We start from the raw sequence: 21,163 nt of genomic DNA, 5'->3' as shown, positions 1-21,163 counted from the left end.
ATCCCCAGCGCTCCACGTCCAGGTCCTTGAGATGCAGACCCGTCTGGAGTCGAGCAGTAGGTGTACATGCATCATGATTGTAAACTGTGTGTGTGGTGATGTGCCAGTAGTGTGCAGGTTGCACATGTGTTTGTATGGGGCCAAGTATGGGTGGGGGTGTACAGGGCCGTGAGGCTAACACATGCGAGGGCTGTCATGTGTGAGACATGGATGGTGCTTGTGTGTGTAGGCTTGCATGCCAAATGCAGTTGTGTGGGCACACATGTTTGGATGAATGTGTATGTAAGTAGGCATGTTCGTGATGTCACACATGGATGTTGTTTTCAGCTGCATGTATCAGCACTGTGTACATGTGCATGTGTGTGTATTTGACAAGGGTGCAACAGTGATGCAACATGGATGCATGTGACAGCGGGATGTAGAAGCCTGATTGGCAGATGTGACATGGATGCCGATCTGAACACTGCGACAGTTGGCAGAGGTGTACACATGCATGCAAGTGTGGTGGTGTGTGTACATGTGTAGTGCACTCCCTGTGTTGCATGTGATGTCTGGCTCACCTTTGCCTGCTCATCCTGTTGTATGTGTATGGATGGTGCTGGCAGTTGCGATATGGCTGTGGTATGGCTCATGTGTGCAAGTTGAAATGACATGTGTGTTGGCGATTGTGATGCCATGTCTGAGGTTTGCCAATGCCACTCATGTACAACTGTCATGTGTGTATGTGTCCATTGTACAGTGCCCTGATGCCTGTGTTTTATTTCTCCCTGTCTGCAGCGTCAACTGATGAAGAAGGCGGAGAAGGTGCTGTGGAGCACAGCGGCGGGGATTGCACCGCCAGACGGAGACGCAAGGCCCGGCTCCCCTCCCAGGTTGTGATCTCGTTGGGGAGTGAGGAGTCCGGTGCCGCGTCCCACGCCGCAGCTGCCGGGGGAGGTCCAAGAGGCGGAGGTCGGAGTTGGACTCCTCGGCAGCAGAAGGGGCAGCTGGGACCCCACAGGGCCCAACGGGAGAAGATGGCACAGAGTCATCCAGGTTGGTGGGGGGTTTGGTGGAGGAGGAGGCCGTGCAAGCAACAGAGACGGGGTCTGGAGGTCGGGATTCCACTGGTGCTAGTGGTGCAGTGCAGGACCAGGGACAGGAGGCAGCACAGGCCGCCGCGGAGGTGCCTGTGTGCAATCCTGTCCCTGATCCTGTCACTGCATCATCTTGCACCAGCAGGGATGCCTACGTCCAGACCCGTTTTCAGGCAGGAGATGAGCTCACAACAACTGGCCTTCCTCTGCCTGCGGTCGTGGCTATACGGGTCCGGGTTGAGCCTGTCCTGACTGGTGTGGCGTTGCGTCAACGGGCCATGCGAGGTGACCTGCAGTCTTTTCATGAGGAGACTGCACGTCATCTCGAATGGCTCGTTGACCGCATCGGCCTACTGCGACAGGTCACCCAGGCTGGATTCCTCCGTTTGATGGGGCTTGCTCAGACCCCCTCCTCAACTGAACCCCCTATGCGCCAGTAGTCGTCCTCCGTGCCATCTTCCCACCCATTAGTCACCTGGGTGCCCTGTGGAGCTGCCTCTGACAGTGCGGCCAGGCTGGTGGAGGAGGCATCCCTGCCACAGTCGGGAGTCGGACGTCCAGCAGGGGTGGCCACATCAACGACTGCACCCCAGCCGGTGGAGGATGTGCAGGCAGCAGGAGCCAGGGCACAGGCAGAGGCACAGCAGCAGCAGCAACGAGGTGGGAGCCATGATGGCTCGGGGCCTTCGACATAGGAGGGGCAGGCATCGGCCGGAGGGCAGGAGGACCCAGGACGGGAAGTGTCTTCCGTGTGGCAGCGGTTGGGCCACGCCATAGATGCGGAGCGGCAGCGGGCGGAAGAGGCGCGGCTCACAATGGTCAGGGCGGAGAACTCCATGCGGAGGGCCCTGAGGCGGGCCGAGTGCCTCGAGGCAATCCGCAGGGAGTTGGAGGTGAACATGTCGACAGCCCTGCGGACCCTCGGGGCCATGGAGGAGGACCGCCTCCGGGACATTGAGCAGGAGTTCGATGATGCTCTGGCCCAGAACATCCCGAAGTGAGCCGTCGGACTGGCCCGCTGCCCTTGTAAATAGTTCTTTAGTTAGTGTTAGGTTTCCTTTGGTTTTGCATTTTTTTTGGACCTTTTGGACAATGGGCCACATTTTTGTATATAGTTTTTTTTATTAGGTAGTGTTATTAGATAAGTTTCATTTTCTTCTGTTGGGATCATGGACCCTGGATTGTTTATCTGTATATAGTTGACTGTTGGATTTTCTATTTTTTTTAAATGATTTACCCATGGAGCAATGGTTTTCGATTTTAATTTTCCATTGGATTTACTTTTGTGAACTGTGACTTTGGACACCTTTCCTTTGGATTATGATTTGTGGTTTTACATTATTTTATGGACATGCCGCTTTCTTTTTTTTAATTCCCATTTTCGTTTGTTTATTTTTGATTCAATTTATTTTGCTTTTAATACATATTTTTAACTTCAATGTGTAGTATCATCTCATTGGTTTCATGCATATCATGATATGGGTTTTGACATTCATTGACACCCATTGTGTGTATGTGAGGGACATGTGTTCATTTACAAACTTGCCATTGGGGTTGTATCATGTAATTGCCATTTCTAAGTGGGTGGATGCAATACTCGGGTGGGTGTTTGGCATTTGGAGGCTGCCCATAAGGCCCAGGGATCTAGATATTGTGATGACATGTTGGCTGGGGGACATGTGTGGGGGCCTACTGGCAGGTGTCCCTGACTACTGGGGGGTGGGGGTGCAGGGGGACATGAGTTGGACATGAGTGGGGGCCTGGTGGAGGGTGCCCTGCACTGCTGGGGGGTGGGGGTGCTGGGACACATGTGTGGGGGCCTGGTGGAGAGTGCCCCTGGATGCTGTTGGGTGGGGGTGCTGGGAGACATGTGTGGGGGCCTGGTGGAGGATGCCCCTGGATGCTGGGGGGTGGGGGTGCTGGGAGACATGTGTGGGGGCATGGTGGAGGGTGCCCTGCACTGCTGGGGGGTGGGGGTTCTGGGAGACATGAGTGTTGTCCTGGTGGCGGGTGCCCCTGACTGCTGGGGGTGGGGGTGCAGGGGGACATGAGTTGGACATGAGTGGGGGCCTGCTGGCAGGTGCCCCACAGTGCTGGGGGTGGGGGTGCAGGGGGACATGAGTTGGACATGCGTGGAGGCCTGGTGGAGGGTGTCCTACACTGCTGGGGGGGTGGGGGTGCAGGGGGACATGAGTGGGACATGAGTGGGGGCCTGCTGGCAGGTGCTGCCCCACAGTGCTAGGGGGTGGGAGTGCAGGGGGACATGAGTTGGACATGAGTGGGGGCCTGGTGGAGGGTGCCCTGCACTGCTGGGGGGTGGGGGTGCTGGGAGACATGTGTGGGGGCCTGGTGGAGGGTGCCCCTGGATGCTGGGGAGTGGGGTGCTGGGAGACATGTGTGGGTGCATGGTGGAGGGTGCCCTGCACTGCTGGGGGGTGGGGGGGGCTGGGAGACATGAGTGTGGGCCTGGTGGAGGGTGCCCCTGACTGCTGGGGGGTGGGGGTTCAGGGGGACATGAGTTGGACATGAGTGGGGGCCTGGTGGAGGGTGCTCCTGGATGCTGGGGGGTGGGGGTGCTGGGAGACATGTGTGGGGGCATGGTGGAGGGTGCCCTGCACTGCTGGGGGGTGGGGGTGCAGGGGGACATGAGTGGGACATGAGTGGGGGCCTGCTGGCAGGTGCCCCACAGTGCTGGGGGGTGGGGGTGCAGGGGGACATGAGTTGGACATGTGTGGGGGCCTGGTGGAGGGTGCCCTGCACTGCTGGGGGGTGGGGGTCCAGGGGGACATGAGTTGGACATGAGTGGGGGCCTGGTCGAGGGTGCCCCTGACTGCTGGGGGGTGGGGTGCTGGGAGACATGTGTGGGGGCCTGGTGGAGGGTGCCCCTGACTGATGGGGGGTGGGGGTGCTGGGAGACATGAGTTGGGGCCTGCTGGCAGGTGCCTCTGACTGCTGGGGGGTGGGGGTGCAGGGGGACATGAGTTGGACATGAGTGGGGGCCTGGTGGAGGGTGCCCCTGGATGCTGGGGGGTGGGGGTGCAGGGGGACATGAGTGGGACATGAGTGGGGGCCTGCTGGCAGGTGCCCCACAGTGCTGGGGGGTGGGGGTGCAGGGGGACATGAGTTGGGGGCCTGGTGGAGGGTGCCCTGCACTGCTGGGGGGTGGGGGGGCAGGGGGACATGAGTGGGCCATGAGTGGGGGCCTGCTGGCAGGTGCCCCACAGTGCTGGGGTGTGGGGGTGCAGGGGGACATGAGTGGGACATGAGTGGGGGCCTGCTGGCAGGTGCCCCACAGTGCTGGGGGGTGGGGGTGCAGGGGGACATGAGTGGGACATGAGTGGGGGCCTGCTGGCAGGTGCCCCACAGTGCTGGGGGGTGGGGGTGCATGGGGACATGAGTTGGACATGAGTGGGGGCCTGGTGGAGGGTGCCCTGCACTGCTGGGGGTGGGGGTGCAGGGGAACATGAGTGGGACATGAGTGGGGGCCTGCTGGCAGGTGTCCCACAGTGCTGGGGGGTGGGGGTGTAGGGGGACATGAGTTGGACATGAGTGGGGGCCTGGTGGAGGGTGACCTGCACTGCTGGGGGGTGTGGGTGCTGGGAGACATGTGTGGGGCCTGGTGGAGGGTGCCCCTGGATGCTGGGGGGTGGGGGTGCTGGGAGACATGTGTGGGGGCATGGTGGAGGGTGCCCTGCACTGCTGGGGGGTGGGGGTGCTGGGAGACATGTGTGTGGGCCTGGTGGAGGGTGCCCCTGACTGCTGGGGGGTCGGGGTGCAGGGGGACATGAGTTGGACATGTGTGGGGGCCTGGTGGAGGGTGCCCTTGGATGCTGGGGGGTGGGGGTGCTGGGAGACATGTGTGGGGGCATGGTGGAGGGTGCCCTGCACTGCTGGGGGTGGGGGTGCAGGGGGGACATGAGTGGGGGCCTGCTGGCAGGTGCCCCACAGTGCTGGGGGGTGGGGGTGCAGGGGGACATGAGTTGGACATGAGTGGAGGCCTGGTGGAGGGTGCCCTGCACTGCTGGGGCGTGGGGGTGCAGGTGGACATGGGTGGGACATGAGTGGGGGCCTGCTGGCAGGTGCCCCACAGTGCTGGGGGGTGGGGGTGCAGGGGGACATGAGTTGGACATGAGTGGGGGCCTGGTGGAGGGTGCCCTGCACTGCTGGGGGGGTGGGGGTGCTGGGAGACATGTGTGGGGGCATGGTAGAGGGTGCCCTGCACTGCTGGGGGGTGGGGGTGCTGGGAGACATGAGTGTGGGCCTGGTGGAGGGTGCCCCTGGATGCTGGAGGGGTGGGGGTGCTATGAGACATGTGTGGGGGCCTGGTGGAGGGTGCCCATGACTGCTGGGAGGTAGGGGTGCAGGGGGACATGAGTGGGACATGAGTGGGGGCCTGCTGGCAGGTGCCCCACAGTGCTGGGGGGTGGGGGTGCAGGGGGACATGAGTGGGACATGAGTGGGGGCCTGCTGGCAGGTGCCCCACAGTGCTGAGGGGTGGGGGTGCAGGGGGACATGAGTTGGGGGCCTGGTGGAGGGTGCCCTGCACTGCTGGGGGGTGGGGGTGCAGGGGGACATGAGTGGGACATGAGTGGGGGCCTGCTGGCAGGTGCCCCACAGTGCTGGGGTGTGGGGGTGCAGGGGGACATGAGTGGGACATGAGTGGGGGCCTGCTGGCAGGTGCCCCACAGTGCTGGGGGGTGGGGGTGCAGGGGGACATGAGTGGGACATGAGTGGGGGCCTGCTGGCAGGTGCCCCACAGTGCTGGGGGTGGGGGTGCATGGGGACATGAGTTGGACATGAGTGGGGGCCTAGTGGAGGGTGCCCTGCACTGCTGGGGGTGGGGGTGCAGGGGAACATGAGTGGGACATGAGTGGGGGCCTGCTGGCAGGTGTCCCACAGTGCTGGGGGGTGGGGGTGTAGGGGGACATGAGTTGGACATGAGTGGGGGCCTGGTGGAGGGTGCCCTGCACTGCTGGGGGGTGTGGGTGCTGGGAGACATGTGTGGGGCCTGGTGGAGGGTGCCCCTGGATGCTGGGGGGTGGGGGTGCTGGGAGACATGTGTGGGGGCATGGTGGAGGGTGCCCTGCACTGCTGGGGGGTGGGGGTGCTGGGAGACATGAGTGTGGGCCTGGTGGAGGGTGCCCCTGACTGCTGGGGGGTCGGGGTGCAGGGGGACATGAGTTGGACATGTGTGGGGGCCTGGTGGAGGGTGCCCTTGGATGCTGGGGGGTGGGGGTGCTGGGAGACATGTGTGGGGGCATGGTGGAGGGTGCCCTGCACTGCTGGGGGTGGGGGTGCAGGGGGACATGAGTGGGGGCCTGCTGGCAGGTGCCCCACAGTGCTGGGGGGTGGGGGTGCAGGGGGACATGAGTTGGACATGAGTGGAGGCCTGGTGGAGGGTGCCCTGCACTGCTGGGGCGTGGGGGTGCAGGGGGACATGGGTGGGACATGAGTGGGGGCCTGCTGGCAGGTGCCCCACAGTGCTGGGGGGTGGGGGTGCAGGGGGACATGAGTTGGACATGAGTGGGGGCCTGGTGGAGGGTGCCCTGCACTGCTGGGGGGTGGGGGTGCTGGGAGGCATGTGTGGGGGCCTGGTGGAGGGTGCCCCTGGATGCTGGGGGGTGGGGTGCTGGGAGACATGTGTGGGGGCATGGTGGAGGGTGCCCTGCACTGCTGGGGGATGGGGGTGCTGGGAGACATGCTTGTGGGCCTGGTGGAGGGTGCCCCTGGATGCTGGGGGGTGGGGGTGCAGGGGGACATCAGTTGGACATGAGTGGGGGCCTGGTGGAGGGTGCCCTGCACTGCTGGGAGGTGGGGGTGCTGGGAGACATGTGTGGGGGCCTGGTGGAGGGTGCCCCTGGATGCTGGGGTGTGGGGTGCTGGGAGACATGTGTGGGGGCATGGTGGAGGGTGCCCTGCACTGCTGGGGGATGGGGGTGCTGGGAGACATGCTTGTGGGCCTGGTGGATGGTGCCCCTGGATGCTGGGGGGTGGGGGTGCTGTGAGACATGTGTGGGGGCCTGGTGGAGGGTGCCCATGACTGCTGGGGGTGCAGGGGGACATGAGTTGGACATGAGTGGGGGCCTGGTGGAGGGTGCCCTGCACTGCTGGGAGGTGGGGGTGCAGGGGGACATGAGTGGGGCATGAGTGGGGGCCTGCTGGCAGGTGCCCCACAGTGCTGGGGGGTGGGGGTGCAGGGGGACATGAGTGGGACATGAGTGGGGGCCTGCTGGCAGGTGCCCCACAGTGCTGGGGGGTGGGGGTGCATGGGGACATGGTTTGGACATGAGTGGGGGCCTGGTGGAGGGTGCCCTGCACTGCTGGGGGTGGGGGTGCAGGGGGACATGAGTGGGACATGAGTGGGGGCCTGCTAGCAGGTGCCCCACAGTGCTGGGGGGTGGGGGTGTAGGGGGACATGAGTTGGACATGAGTGGGGGCTTGGTGGAGGGTGCCCTGCACTGCTGGGGGGTGGGGGTGCTGGGAGACATGTGTGGGGCCTGGTGGAGGGTGCCCCTGGATGCTGGGGGGTGGGGGTGCTGGGAGACATGTGTGGGGGCATGGTGGAGGGTGCCCTGCACTGCTGGGGGGTGGGGGTGCTGGGAGACATGAGTGTGGGCCTGGTGGAGGGTGCCCCTGACTGCTGGGGGGTGGGGGTGCAGGGGGACATGAGTTGGACATGTGTGGGGGCCTGGTGGAGGGTGCCCCTGGATGCTGGGGGGTGGGGGTGCTGGGAGACATGTGTGGGGGCATGGTGGAGGGTGCCCTGCACTGCTGGGGGGTGGGGGTGCAGGGGGACATGGGTGGGACATGAGTGGGGGCATGCGGGCAGGTGCCCCACAGTGCTGGGGGGTGGGGGTGCAGGGGGACATGAGTTGGACATGTGTGGGGGCATGGTGGAGGGTGCCCTGCACTGCTGGGGGGTGGGGGTGCAGGGGGACATGAGTTGGACATGAGTGGGGGCCTGCTGGCAGGTGCCCCACAGTGCTGGGGGGTGAGGGTGCAGGGGGACATGAGTTGGACATGTGTGGGGGCATGGTGGAGGGTGCCCTGCACTGCTGGGGGGTGGGGGTGCTGGGAGACATGAGTGTGGGCCTGGTGGAGGGTACCCCTGACTGCTGGGGGGTGGGGGTGCAGGGGGACATGAGTTGGACATGTGTGGGGACCTGGGGGAGGGTGCCCTTGGATGCTGGGGGGTGGGGGTGCTGGGAGACATGTGTGGGGGCATGGTGGAGGGTGCCCTGCACTGCTGGGGGGTGTGGGTGCAGGGGGACATGAGTGGGGGCCTGCTGGCAGGTGCCCCACAGTGCTAGGGGGTGGGGGTGCAGGGGGACATGAGTTGGACATGAGTGGAGGCCTGGTGGAGGGTGCCCTGCACTGCTGGGGCGTGGGGGTGCAGGGGGACATGGGTGGGACATGAGTGGGGGCCTGCTGGCAGGTGCCCCACAGTGCTGGGGGGTGGGGGTGCAGGGGGACATGAGTTGGACATGAGTAGGGGCCTGGTGGAGGGTGCCCCGCACTGCTGGGGGGTGGGGGTGCTGGGAAACATGTGTGGGGGCCTGGTGGAGGGTGCCCCTGGATGCTGGGGGGTGGGGGTGCTGGGAGACATGTGTGGGGGCATGGTGGAGGGTGCCCTGCACTGCTGGGGGGTGGGGGTGCTGGGAGACATGCGTGTGGGCCTGGTGGAGGGTGCCCCTGGATGCTGGGGGGTGGGGGTGCTGTGAGACATGTGTGGGGGCCTGGTGGAGGGTGCCCATGACTGCTGGGGGGTGGGGGTGCAGGGGGACATGAGTGGGGGCCTGCTGGCAGGTGCCCCACAGTGCTGGGGGATGGGGTGCAGGGGGACATGAGTTGGACATGAGTGGGGGCCTGGTGGAGGGTGCCCCTGACTGCTGGGGGGTGGGGGTGCTGGGAGACATGTGTGGGGGCCTGGTGGAGGGTGCCCCTGACTGCTGGGGGGTGGGGGTGCTGGGAGACATGAGTGGGGGCCTGCTGGCAGGTGCCTCTGACTGCTGGGGGGTGGGGGTGCAGGGGAACATGAGTTGGACATGAGTGGAGGCCTGGTGGAGGGTGCCCTGCACTGCTGGGGCGTAGGGGTGCAGGGGGACATGGGTGGGACATGAGTGGGGGCCTGCTGGCAGGTGCCCCACAGTGCTGGGGGGTGGGGGTGCAGGGGGACATGAGTTGGACATGAGTGGGGGCCTGGTGGAGGGTGCCCTGCACTGCTGGGGGGTGGGGGTGCTGGGAGACATGTGTGGGGGCCTGGTGGAGGGTGCCCCTGGATGCTGGGGGGTGGGGGTGCTGGGAGACATGTGTGGGGGCATGGTGGAGGGTGCTCTGCACTGCTGGGGGGTGGGGTTGCTGGGAGACATGCGTTGTTGATCAGTAGTGCAAGGTGACATGTGGCTTGGCTTGGGGGCATGCCCATGGTGGATGGGCTGCCTGCGGGACATGAGCAGGGGTGCAGGGTAGTCCCCTGTGGTGTGGGCTGCCTGCAGGGGCCGTGGAGGTTGTAGAGCGAACACCTGGGAGGACCCACACGGCCAATTCACGTGTAGTACTCCCCGGAACGCCTGAAATACACGTACCCTGCTGAAATCGCGTGTGAGACTTCCCGCGCACCCCGAAATACACGTACCCAGGACATTCACGTGTGGAACTTCCCGCGCACCCCTGAAATACACGTACCCTGCTGAATTCACTTGTGAAACTTCCCGCACACCCCAGGAATACACGTACCCAGGACATTCGCGTGTGGAACTTCCTGCGCACCCCTGAAATCACGTACCCTGCTGAATTTGCATGTGAAACTTCCCGCGCACCCCGAAATACACGTACACAGGACATTCGCGTGTGGAACTTCCCGTGCACCCCTGAAATACACGTACCCTGCTGAATTTGCGTGTGAAACTTCCCGCACACCCCGAAATTCCCGTACACAGGACATTCGCGTGTGGAACTTCCCGCGCACCCCTGAAATACACGTACCCTGATGGAATCGCGTGTGAAACTTCCCTCGCACCCCTGAAATACACGTACCCTGCTGAATTCGCATGTGAAACTTCCCGCGCACCCCTGAAGTACACGTTCCCCACTTGGCGTTTGCTGTTTGGCAGCCCTGTGAACTGGTCCAGGGTTAGCGCAGACATTTGCGATGAATTGGGGATTTTGATGGCTTTTCCTTGCGCAAGGGCGTTCTTGGGGGCGTAACTGGCGCTGCTGCAGGGTCGCTGCGCCACAGCTGGTTTTGGAGGCTAAAATCTATGAATACGCTGTGCGATGAAATGGATTTTATCGCACGCGGTTGGCGCAGTGTATCGCACGGGGACACTGTTCGCCAGCCGCGTGCACCAGTTTTGTGCGAAATTCTATGAATTACCCTGTAAATGTTTTTTTTTTCTTTCTTTCTTAGGGGTAGCAAGGGAGACCTCAGGGGTCGCAAGTGCGACCCCTGGCGACCCCTAAAGGACATTGCTGCATGAGCTTAATTTCTCTTTAATTATCTTCGTTGGTTGTTTGATGGAACAAAGTCCTTAAACCGACTAGAAATCAAGCACATTTCAAAAGTCAATAAAAGGGAATTTAGAATTGGAAATATCATTAGACATGTAGACTATCTTGCAATTCTGAACCAGACCCATAGGGAAAATGCGGGTTTGAAATACAGCAATATCCTTTTGAGGTCACATCTATAGCAATGCAGCACTAATTTCTCATACTTTGCCTATCTCGGTGGAGCTTAAAATACAGAAAGAACTTCGTATTTTCAGAATATGCGGACATGGTCCAAGATCATTCGTGCACATTTACTTTCTTTTTACCTTAAGGCGATTATGCACACGCGGATTAGTACTTTTGTTTTTGTATAGCCGTATGATAAAAGCAAATGATGCATTGGGCATCTACTAAACAATTCCTCAGATCCAGTTTTTTGCATCAATGTACGTTTCATGCCTCATATTGGTGGGTCAAATGTCCAATGCAGTAAAGCACTGCATATGTATGTATTTGTGGAACCAGTTCTATTAGTTACCATAGTGAGAAGGCATGAAGTATGGCAATTTGACAGCCTTTTTGCAGCGTCTAGATCCATGAATGAACGTTTTTGTGGGGTATTTCTGATCACATTGCATCATAATGTGATTTACATTTTGTATGTGTTTTATTTTTTAAGCAAAACCTGTTAATAATAATTAAAGTGAAAACATTTGCCATGACGAATATTAAAGCAATATCCTGCTTTACAGTTCCAGGTTTCAAGTGATGCAGCCATTTTTTGGTTGAAAACTCAGAAACAGATTCCCACTGCACAGATATTTTTTAGCAAGTTCTTTATTGAATGTCTACTGAACACGAGGAGGAAACACGAGAGAATAAGGGGGTCATGAAGGAGTCTCCCCGTCTAACACAGCACTGTGGTTTGTGATTGAGTGTGGGAGTCTCTGCCTATGAAATAGGAAACATTCCACCTGAAAGAAATCGAGATGATTAGCACTTCCAGCTGAGCACATTTGAACATGTTCACTTCAGGTTGGGTCAAATGTTTTGACCTTTTGAAGTACAGCCTTTACTGACCTATCTTAAGAAATATCCGTCTAGTCGCCCTGCATGATAAACGGCATAAGGAAGTCCCCACCAGTGACCTTATAAGGATATTGCAAGTGGCGGGGGAGTGCCACTATCTAGCATAGGATTGAGGCCGAGGGGCCTTCATAAAATCACAGAGCTCTCAGGTGCCTTGCAATATATTTTGTATTTTCGAGAATGAGTACCTTATTGCTTATAATGCACGGGAAAGATAGCCCAAGCCTCAGTGCTAAGTGATGTGGACTGTCTGAGGGAACAGATGCTTCAGGCGAAGATATATGAAATTGATTTGGCTGCTTACTGTCGCAATAAATCAATTAAGGCTCCTTAATTTGCGGCATATAAATGTTTTCACTGTTGGATGGAAGTAACTTCGAAATCGTTAACGTTTGTGGTATCAGGCAGATAAGCTCCTTCTCCTAGTATTAATATTAGGAGTGGTGAACGGCTCTTGTTTCTTCCATGTATTAGCGCTGGTGGATCCGTTAATTAGACGTTTTCTAATAACATCTTCAAATATATGTGTAGTTCATTTAAAGCAAACAAATAATATCTTGGCTTGCGCTAGATTCATCCCCTCCTGCCTTGATCTCCAGCAGTGTACTAAATAAACATAAATGTCTTTATTAGCTAATGGCTGTGACCTGTCAGACAGTGCACATTAAGAGACTCTGTGCAGAGGAAGGAATTTGGGTAACTCAGTGTGGAAGTGACAGAGGATGTTGCTTTGGTTAATTACAGACCTGCCTCAGATAATAAGTAAATAACTGAAACTGGGTATAGCCGCTTCTTGAGGGCGCTCAGTCCTGTTGGGTGTGCTGCTGCTTGCTGCGTAACTGGTGTGAAGAGGTTAGACCCTTAACCTCATATGTAATTCTAGTGAAATCAATTACACTTGTCACTCGCGCTCGCCTTTAAAATGTGCATGTCAACACATATCATTGCTTTTAAATATGTCCAAAGATTCGGACTTATTTAGATACAAGATTGATCATCCCTTGGAATCAGCCAACACATGTTTCGACACAGGGTCTTTATCAAGGATGCTGAATACTGTGTTCAAAACAATAATACTGGTCAGAATAATGCCAATCATACTGATAAAACATAATCACAATCCCAAAACTAGGGAGAAATTGTACATACTAATGTCATGGCTTGATGCAGAGATAACAGAAACATGGAGAGGAAAGAGAAGAAGTACAGGGCAAAGAGCAATGGCAAGCAGAGGTAAATAACACTGTGATTCAATCTACTGTCGAGATCGTTTCCAGTATCGGATAAGTATCCTACCTCCTCACCTTTCGCTTCCTGACTTGAAGATGAGGTCTCTCTCTTCATCCCCTTCTTCTTCTTCTTCTTCTTCCTTTCGTTCTCGAGGAGGTAAGGCCTGTCTCGGAGGCAAGCCACTATGTCTGCCTGAAAACTGGCGGACTAGCGGCCCCTTCTCCGAGACAGCCAAACAAGGGCTGTTCAGGCAGAAAAACCCCTGGAAGGTTGCAGTGAAATGAAAGTCCAGCACACAGCTCCTAATGGGATTCCGGAGCAAAGAGGATGTTTTAAAGTCTGGGAAGGTGTCCTTGGTGAGTTGGGAACCGGAGTCAAATAAATCAAGCTCAAACCTGGAAACTCGAAGAGCGAGAGTAAAGTAACCCAGCGAGCAGGAAGTGAGCACAGGAATTAAGGGAAGAGGGCGACAGGGGAACCAGAAAATAGGAGGGAGGTAATGAGAACCAGGAACACAAAGACCAGGCAGACTAGAAAAGAGGGACAGGCACGAGGGGGGAGAGGCAAATGAACCACACGGGAGCCACGGGAACCAATATAGGGAAAACAACATGTAGCGGGAACAAAAGCAGGAAGAGAAAGGGAGGAACATGCATAGACGAAAGATAGCCAAGGGAGGCAATAGCACAAGCGTCCTACCCCTAGAGGAATTCTGTGGGATGCGACGCACCGCATCGGAAAACCTGTATGAAGTTATTCAGGCGACAGCCATCTTGGAAACAACTGGTGCGTTGCAACACGTTCAGGAAGAAACGGGGTGTGCCATTAATGGCAGAGGATCCATCTGCTCCTTAGGCACCACTAGGGAAACAGGAGTGACATCTACTCAAACTTATTTAGCACAACATCTGAAATTGCCATACTATTGTAAATAATATACTTGCAGGAGAGTTCCATCTCGCAAGACAAAATTGTAGTAACAATACACTTTTTGAAAAAGAACGTGATCTGTTATTCAAGAGATACATGGCAAGGAAGTATTCAGCATCTGCGGTCCACAAATCGTACAAAAAGATCAAACATCAGGTCAAAGCAGACTTGATTCTTCCGACTCCAACAACAAGTTCAAACAAAAGGAATACTCTTGACATCATCACACAATATTCTAAGGACTCCCAGACTCTTTACAGTATAGTGCAGAGGCACTGGCATCTTCTGAGTTTGGACAGTGATTTGAAAAAATTCATTGATTGGACACCCACATTTTTATTCACAAGGGCGCCGACAATCAGAAACATGCTAGGTCCCTCGTTTCTGGACACCAGCTGTTCTAACCTTAACAGGAGGAACAGTGGCGGCGACTGGCTGAGAACCTTAACGGGTTTCCACAGGTGTGGGACATGCAGCGTGTGCAAATATGCACACAAAGACTGAAATTCATTTATAAACCAGGAATAAAGATTAACATCAGAGATTTCATTAACTGCAAAACAACACATGTTGTGTATGCCATCATGTGTGTGCAAAAAAATGATATATCGGCAGTACCATCAGGCAGTTAGGAATATGTATAAGGGAACATCTGGCAAGCTTAAACAATCAAGATCCCAGGCTACCATTGGCAAACCACTGACAAACATGCCACCAGATGTGTGACAAAGGTGATCTACAGTTCATCGGCCTCATGAAAGCCAAATGTGGCAGACGAGGGGGAGATCTTAAATTGATTCTCAGACGCTTGGAATCGAAATGTATTTGTAATTTACGCAGCACCACTGAGAAGCTCGACAAGGAACACGAAATGTACGTATTCCTGTAACAATGGTGACATTTCATTTGAATGTTACCATGCGACATAGTAAGGGGTAGCACATTAGCATTGAAAAAGAAGTTGCCATTAGAATTTCTTCACTTTTCTGGACTCATTTCCATGACATGTGCAACTGTTCAATAGATAATCGGGGTGTAAAGATGTTTTGGGATTGAATGTATCTGGCAATGCATTAGGCAACTGATGATGTTAATAATAAGCTTGCTAAGATGAGATGGATAAAGCACTCCAAATGTTTAGCATATTAAGGGACACTGCTAACCCAAGCAGTCACTCGTCAAATTGATTTAATACATTTAGTAGAATTGTTGTATACTAGTGGGTAGGGACTCTTCTGGTATCAGTGATAATTCACAGACAGGGAAATCTCCAATATGGCAGGATTTGCTCCCATATCTTGGTATTACACTTGGAGTGCAGGGGTGGAGATCCCATTCAGACCAACCGGTCCACTGCACACAATGGTATCCCCTGCACGTAACAGCCTGTATCTGACTTTCTAAAGGTGGCCTTAAAGGATAGATCCGGGACTTTTTTTTTATTGTCCCTATGGTTCGGCCATGTGTTTTTAAGCATAAATCGGTAGATCGTAGAAAACTTTCCTATGGACCTTACCCGACTTTTTGTCCATTAACGCACTCGAAATCAGCCGCCATTTTCTGATAATCCTATCATTTCCCCCCCATCGACCTGGCTCACCTGCTTTTGTGGCACTAAATCAAATCCCCCGCCCCTGAAACAGACTTTATCAAAACATTCATATTCCCCGCCTCTATCCGTGACGTGACTGTGCTGCGTAGGCAAACGCGCCCAGGCGTCTTCTACGCGACTCCACACAGAACCCGGAAACCAACACAGATCAGCTCACAACACAGCGCGCCACAATTCGGAATATGAAACTGTACTTTTAAATCAAACCGCAAGATTGTAAATTTGGTAAAGTACATTTATTTGACATCAAATGTTTAGAGAATATTCAGCGATTTGCATTTTTATTTGCTCACGTTCCAAAAAGTTCATTTTGAGGCACGCAATGTTCCTTTGCTGTACACAGGGTCTTCGATCATCTCACAATACAGCGCCACAATTCGGAATATGAAACTGTGGTTTAAAAGCAAACGGCAAGATTGTACATTTGGCAAAGTACATTTATTGGACATCAAATGTTTAGAGAATATTCAGCGATTTGCATTTTTCTTTGCTCTCGATCCAAAATAGTTTGTCTTGAGGCAAGCGATGTTCGTGTGCAGTACACAGGGTGTTGGTTTACGATAAAATAAGCTCTTCGGTCGCACTGATAATCGCATGGCTGTTCCAACAACGAGGCACTAGGCCACCACAACGGTCTGTATGTTGCATCTAGCAGTTAGTACCGCGTAAGGACATACTTGTACTTGGCGATCGTCCCATAAAATGGTCAGGGTGGTAACGTTGTTCACGCGGAGAAGCAACTGGCGGTTATAAAAGCCATCCGCCGGTGTCTGGTACTCGTGACACATACAATAATGAAGGATGTACCTGTTTTAAAAACATAAAAAATGAAATTAGTCTCACCATCAGATCTTTATTAAAATTATTCATTTTATATATTAGGTTGGGAAATTATTTCATAGCTAGGACAGTGCAACTGGGTATTATACGTCAAGGGGGGGCTGTAGGATACTGAGACAGTCCCCCAGTGCAGGGGTTGACAGGGAGGCAGTGCAGGTGGAGAGTGGAAGGGCCCAGGACCGAGGTCGCAGACAGTGGACCAGTTGTAGCAGGGGAGAGGGAGAGAGAAAGCAGAAGCAAAGAGGAAGGTTTTGAGGTGCTTCCGTAAAAGGAGATGGTTCTCCTCAAGATAGTGCGCGGTGGTCGTGCAGACAAGACACAGGAAGACTTGTGAATGGAGACACACTTATGTGGATTGCAGGGGGGCGTCCAGCGTGAGGGGGATGCTTGGCAGGAGACACGGGGTCTGGAGGTAGACATGGGAACAACAACCCATGCTCTATAGACCACTTTGAAGTGTACATGGTCTTTGGCACCTCTTGGCCTTTATCGCCCCCTGACAGCTCCACTTGCCAGCACAAGTACCCCGGTGCGAACTGCCTTTGATAGGGCGGGGGGTGGATTGGGGCGGTGGTCGTGCAGACAAGACACAGGAAGACTCGTGAATGGAGACACACTTATGTGGATTGCAGGGGGGCGTCCAGCGTGAGGGGGGATGCTTGGCAGGAGACACGGGGTCTGGAGGTAGACATGGGAACAACAACCCATGCTCTATAGACCACTTTGAAGTGTACATGGTCTTTGGCACCTCTTGGCCTTTATCGCTCCCTGACAGCTCCACTTGCCAGCGCAAGTACCCCGGTGCGAACTGCCTTTGATAGGGCGGGGGGGTGGATTGGGGCGGTGGTCGTGCAGACAAGACTCGTTTGCCTCAGGGCCTCACCAAGGAGAGGCCATCTAACTGCATGTAAGAGGCAGGCTGCAGGATCTAGTACATGGAAGGCAGGGGGGTGAGTTTATAAATACCTCACCCTCCCAGGAGAATATATGGGTGCAGTTCACCCTGGAGACCCTGGATGCCTAGGCAGTTAGTCAGCAGCAGGCTGGCCTGTGGTGGCAAGGCGGCACGGGCCAGAGGGGGTCATCTCTGTACCCGGTGCCCAAAAGGATGATTTATTATGATCAACTATATTGATTATTTACCTATAACCATGTTTTGTATCAATAAAATCCAACGGCCTTTTATTGCCAACGCTTGAACAAAGTGGTGTGGTAAGTATTTTTGGGGGAGGAGGCAAGGCCGGGAGGCTTGATGCCAACCCGCAAAATAACATATGTATGTCTGCTGCATATGGGTTCAACGGTTATGTGGATTGAAGGTGGGCGGCCAGCGTGAGGGAGGATGCTGGCCGGAGACATGTGGTGTGACAAGACAAGGCACAGGAAGACTATTCAATGGAGACACACTAGATTCATTTAAAAAATCAAAACAACCATTGTTAAAATATATGTTGGGTTTTATTTTAGATCTTAATTTCAATTGAACATAAATAATAAACATTACACATTGTAAAGTTCCGGTTGCAGCACATCCAGGGAAAATCCGCGGTATTGTCCACTGTCGCTGGGGAAATGTTGTCTAATGGCAAGTACCGCACAGGCAGGTATTACTCTCCGAACGCGGTGTCCGAGCCTCCCGTGAAGCCACCAAGTGAAGCAACGATAGGCCACCAGCCTGTACCACCTGTGAAAATGAAAGATGCAAACTGTATTAAAATGACAAAACTTTCTTATCACTGTCGATTCAGGTAAAAAATGTCATTCTGCTTTGAAAAAAATTCTATCTAGAAAATGCACAATATGGAACCAATTTACATGCATTCGAATGATATGTAGATGTAATTTTATATGTGGGAGACGACCATGAAATAGTAGTGGCATCACTGACATCACAACCAGAGTATACTTACTCGTTACTCGGATTACGCGGACGAACAGTGCCGCGAAGTTCGTGCATAAGCACCATCATCATCCTCAACACGGTCCGTGAGAGGCAGGCTTCCCTGAACTCTGGCAGCTCGGTGATGCATTGCGGACTTGGCTCGCCTTCCGAAATGTAGGCCAAGCACCCGGAATTTTCACGGCAGCAGCAGTTCTCCTCCTCAGTTGGCATTAGCTCGCACCGATTGCACGTGCACCAGGTGGAGACGCCGTCCATGCGACATGGTCCAGGCTCTTCATCCGTTGACTGGTCCTCCCAACTGCCGTCCGAATCCCCATCGTTTTCGCGTGCTTGCCTTTCCAGTAGTTCTTCCTCGGTGTACTCGGGCTCGTACATATACGGCATTATTGTAGCCATTGTGTGGTAAAGAAAGTAAAATAATTTACAGAGATGGTACAGGTGTTCACAAGGCCTAGAAGCGGCGAAGGTAGCTGACCAGAGCACAGAAACGAGTCACAGAATACTCAAAGTAACACAGAGAGAGTAATGGAATCGAAAATCTGCTGCTGTGTGTTGTGAAACGGTGTGTTTATACTTATTGAGGAAAGAGGCGTCCTGCCATTTCCATGGCGACACTTCATTAGCTGAGGCGCAGCGATTGTTGACACGAAACGTGCTTTGGCGTTGGGAAATGGGCGGTACGCGTCTGCTGATGTCAGGCTCAGGGGCGGGGGATTTGATTTAGTGCCGCAAAAGCAGGTGAGCCAGGTCGATGGGGGGAAATGATAGGATTATCAGAAAATGGCGGCTGATTTCGAGTGCGTTAATGGACGAAAAGTCGGGTAAGGTCCATAGGAAAGTTTTCTACGATCTACCGATTTATGCTTAAAAACACATGGCCGAACCGTAGGGACAATAAAAAAAAAGTCCCGGAACTATCCTTTAATGATCACCATATTCTAAGTTATTATATTTTCAACAATAGGTTTTCACAGCTGGAAAAGCGTACTTGATGAGGCCATCACAAACCCTTACCGGCCCTCACAGGTACTCAGTGTTTACACAATTGCTGTACCTGTTACGTCACACGCTATATACCCGTGACGTCATACGGACGTCACATGCACGCTGAGAATATAAACATTATTTCCAAAATGGAAATGCATTTCACACGTGGGTTGCCACTCGTAGATGCTCTAATTCAGCACCTAATCCGTTCGAAGGTGAGCGGCTACAGAATTTTATTATATTAGAGCAGTCTAGAGGCAGTATGTGAGCAACTGTTTAAGGAGCGCTTAGCCATACCATGCTAGTAAGACGTGGGTACCGTTGCCTGACAACTTTTTGCCCAATTAACAATAGTGACATCCACAGATGGCATTTCGGTCGAAATTGATATGTAATCTAACATTCCTAGGGGGCTCATTGGCAGATTTTCGATAAGGAATATTTGTGTGCCTCCTAATCTATGATTTCAGTGACACATGGCCACTGTGCTCCCTACTCACAGTACATTTCGAACTTTTGCAGGATCATAAATTAACGCTGAGTCAACCCACAGCCACCTGGCCTTCTTATTTCAATCCCTCAAGGATTTCGAGGTGAGTGTATGGTTCCAAGTAACCTAGTGGGTAGACAGGCTGACCTCTGACATCAGGTTAACATACAGGCACATTGGTATTTTACAGCAACAACAGACACACTTACAAATGAAACTTGACCTCTACAACCCATTCATGGTTGAAGATTGAGAAGCGGCACACGGATGTACGTGCCACTCTCTATCTGCATGGTTTACATTAACAATTTCAATTGCTGACAGGGTTTCTCAATGACCAGCCATACATTTCATTTGACAGATAACATCATTCGCCACATCATAGGTGAGTTCTTGAGCATATATTCACTTCTAATATTGGAGTCAAAGGACATGCCACACCAGGGAAACGTAGCAATAATAGTTCAGTTGGCACTCCCTGTATTAATGGCCACAGATGTAATAAGGCATTTTCACTGTTGGGAGGAGATTATCACTTTTGGGTGCTTCACCTCATCTATAATAAAATAGATGAATCTTAATACTGTGCAATATATCACCCTTACCATTAAATGAAGGGGAAACCAAATTTCTAATATATTCAGATGTTGTGCTAAATAACAAAGTTTGTGTAGATTGAATCACAGTGTTATTTACCTCTGCTTGCCATTGCTCTTTGCCTTGTACTTCTTCTCTTTCCTCTCCATGTTTCTGTTATCTCTGCATCAAACCATGACATTGGTATGTACAATTTCTCCCTAGTTTTGGGATTGTGATTATAATGTATCATTATGATTGGCATTATTAGGACCATTATTATTGTTTTGAACACAGTATTACAACAGCCTTGATAAAGACCCTGTGTGGAAACACGTGTTGGGTGTTTACAAGGATAATTAATCTTGAATCTAAATAATTCCAAATCTTTGGACATATTTAATTGCAACGATATTTGTTGACATGCACATTTTAAAGGCGAGCATGAGTGACAAGTGGAATTGATTTCACTGCCTCCGATAATGTAAACATACAGACAGCCTAGGCTCGCCGCTTGTACAGTACACTGTGGGCAACAAAGCCTCTGACTGAGTGTCCGAGAACATCCTAGCTTGCTGCACAAATGATACCATGGGCCTCATTATGACCCAGGCACTAATGGGTTAACGGCGCCGTAAAAGGCTGCGGCGCCGTTAACCTATTACCGCCTAATTACGAGGTCCCTTTGCGGGACCCGACCTTGACGGCTGGTTTTACCAGCCGTTAAAGTAGGGACCCGCAAAGGGACCTTGGTGCTAAGTACGGTGCCGCAATTTGCGGCACCGTACTTAGCGCCTTCCCCATTCCCATTGAGCCCTATGGGGCAAAAATGGGAATGGGGAAGGGCAATGGCGGCATGGGGAATTACCGCCCCGCCAACCTTGGAATGGGGTGGTAATTCCCCATTCCGCCATGGCGGACACCAGCATGGACCATGG

Source organism: Ambystoma mexicanum, chromosome 11, assembly GCF_040938575.1.
Source record: "Ambystoma mexicanum isolate Mex_15411 chromosome 11, UKY_AmexF1_1, whole genome shotgun sequence".
NCBI lineage: Eukaryota > Metazoa > Chordata > Amphibia > Caudata > Ambystomatidae > Ambystoma > Ambystoma mexicanum.
Note: the sequence above shows the minus strand (reverse complement) of the source record.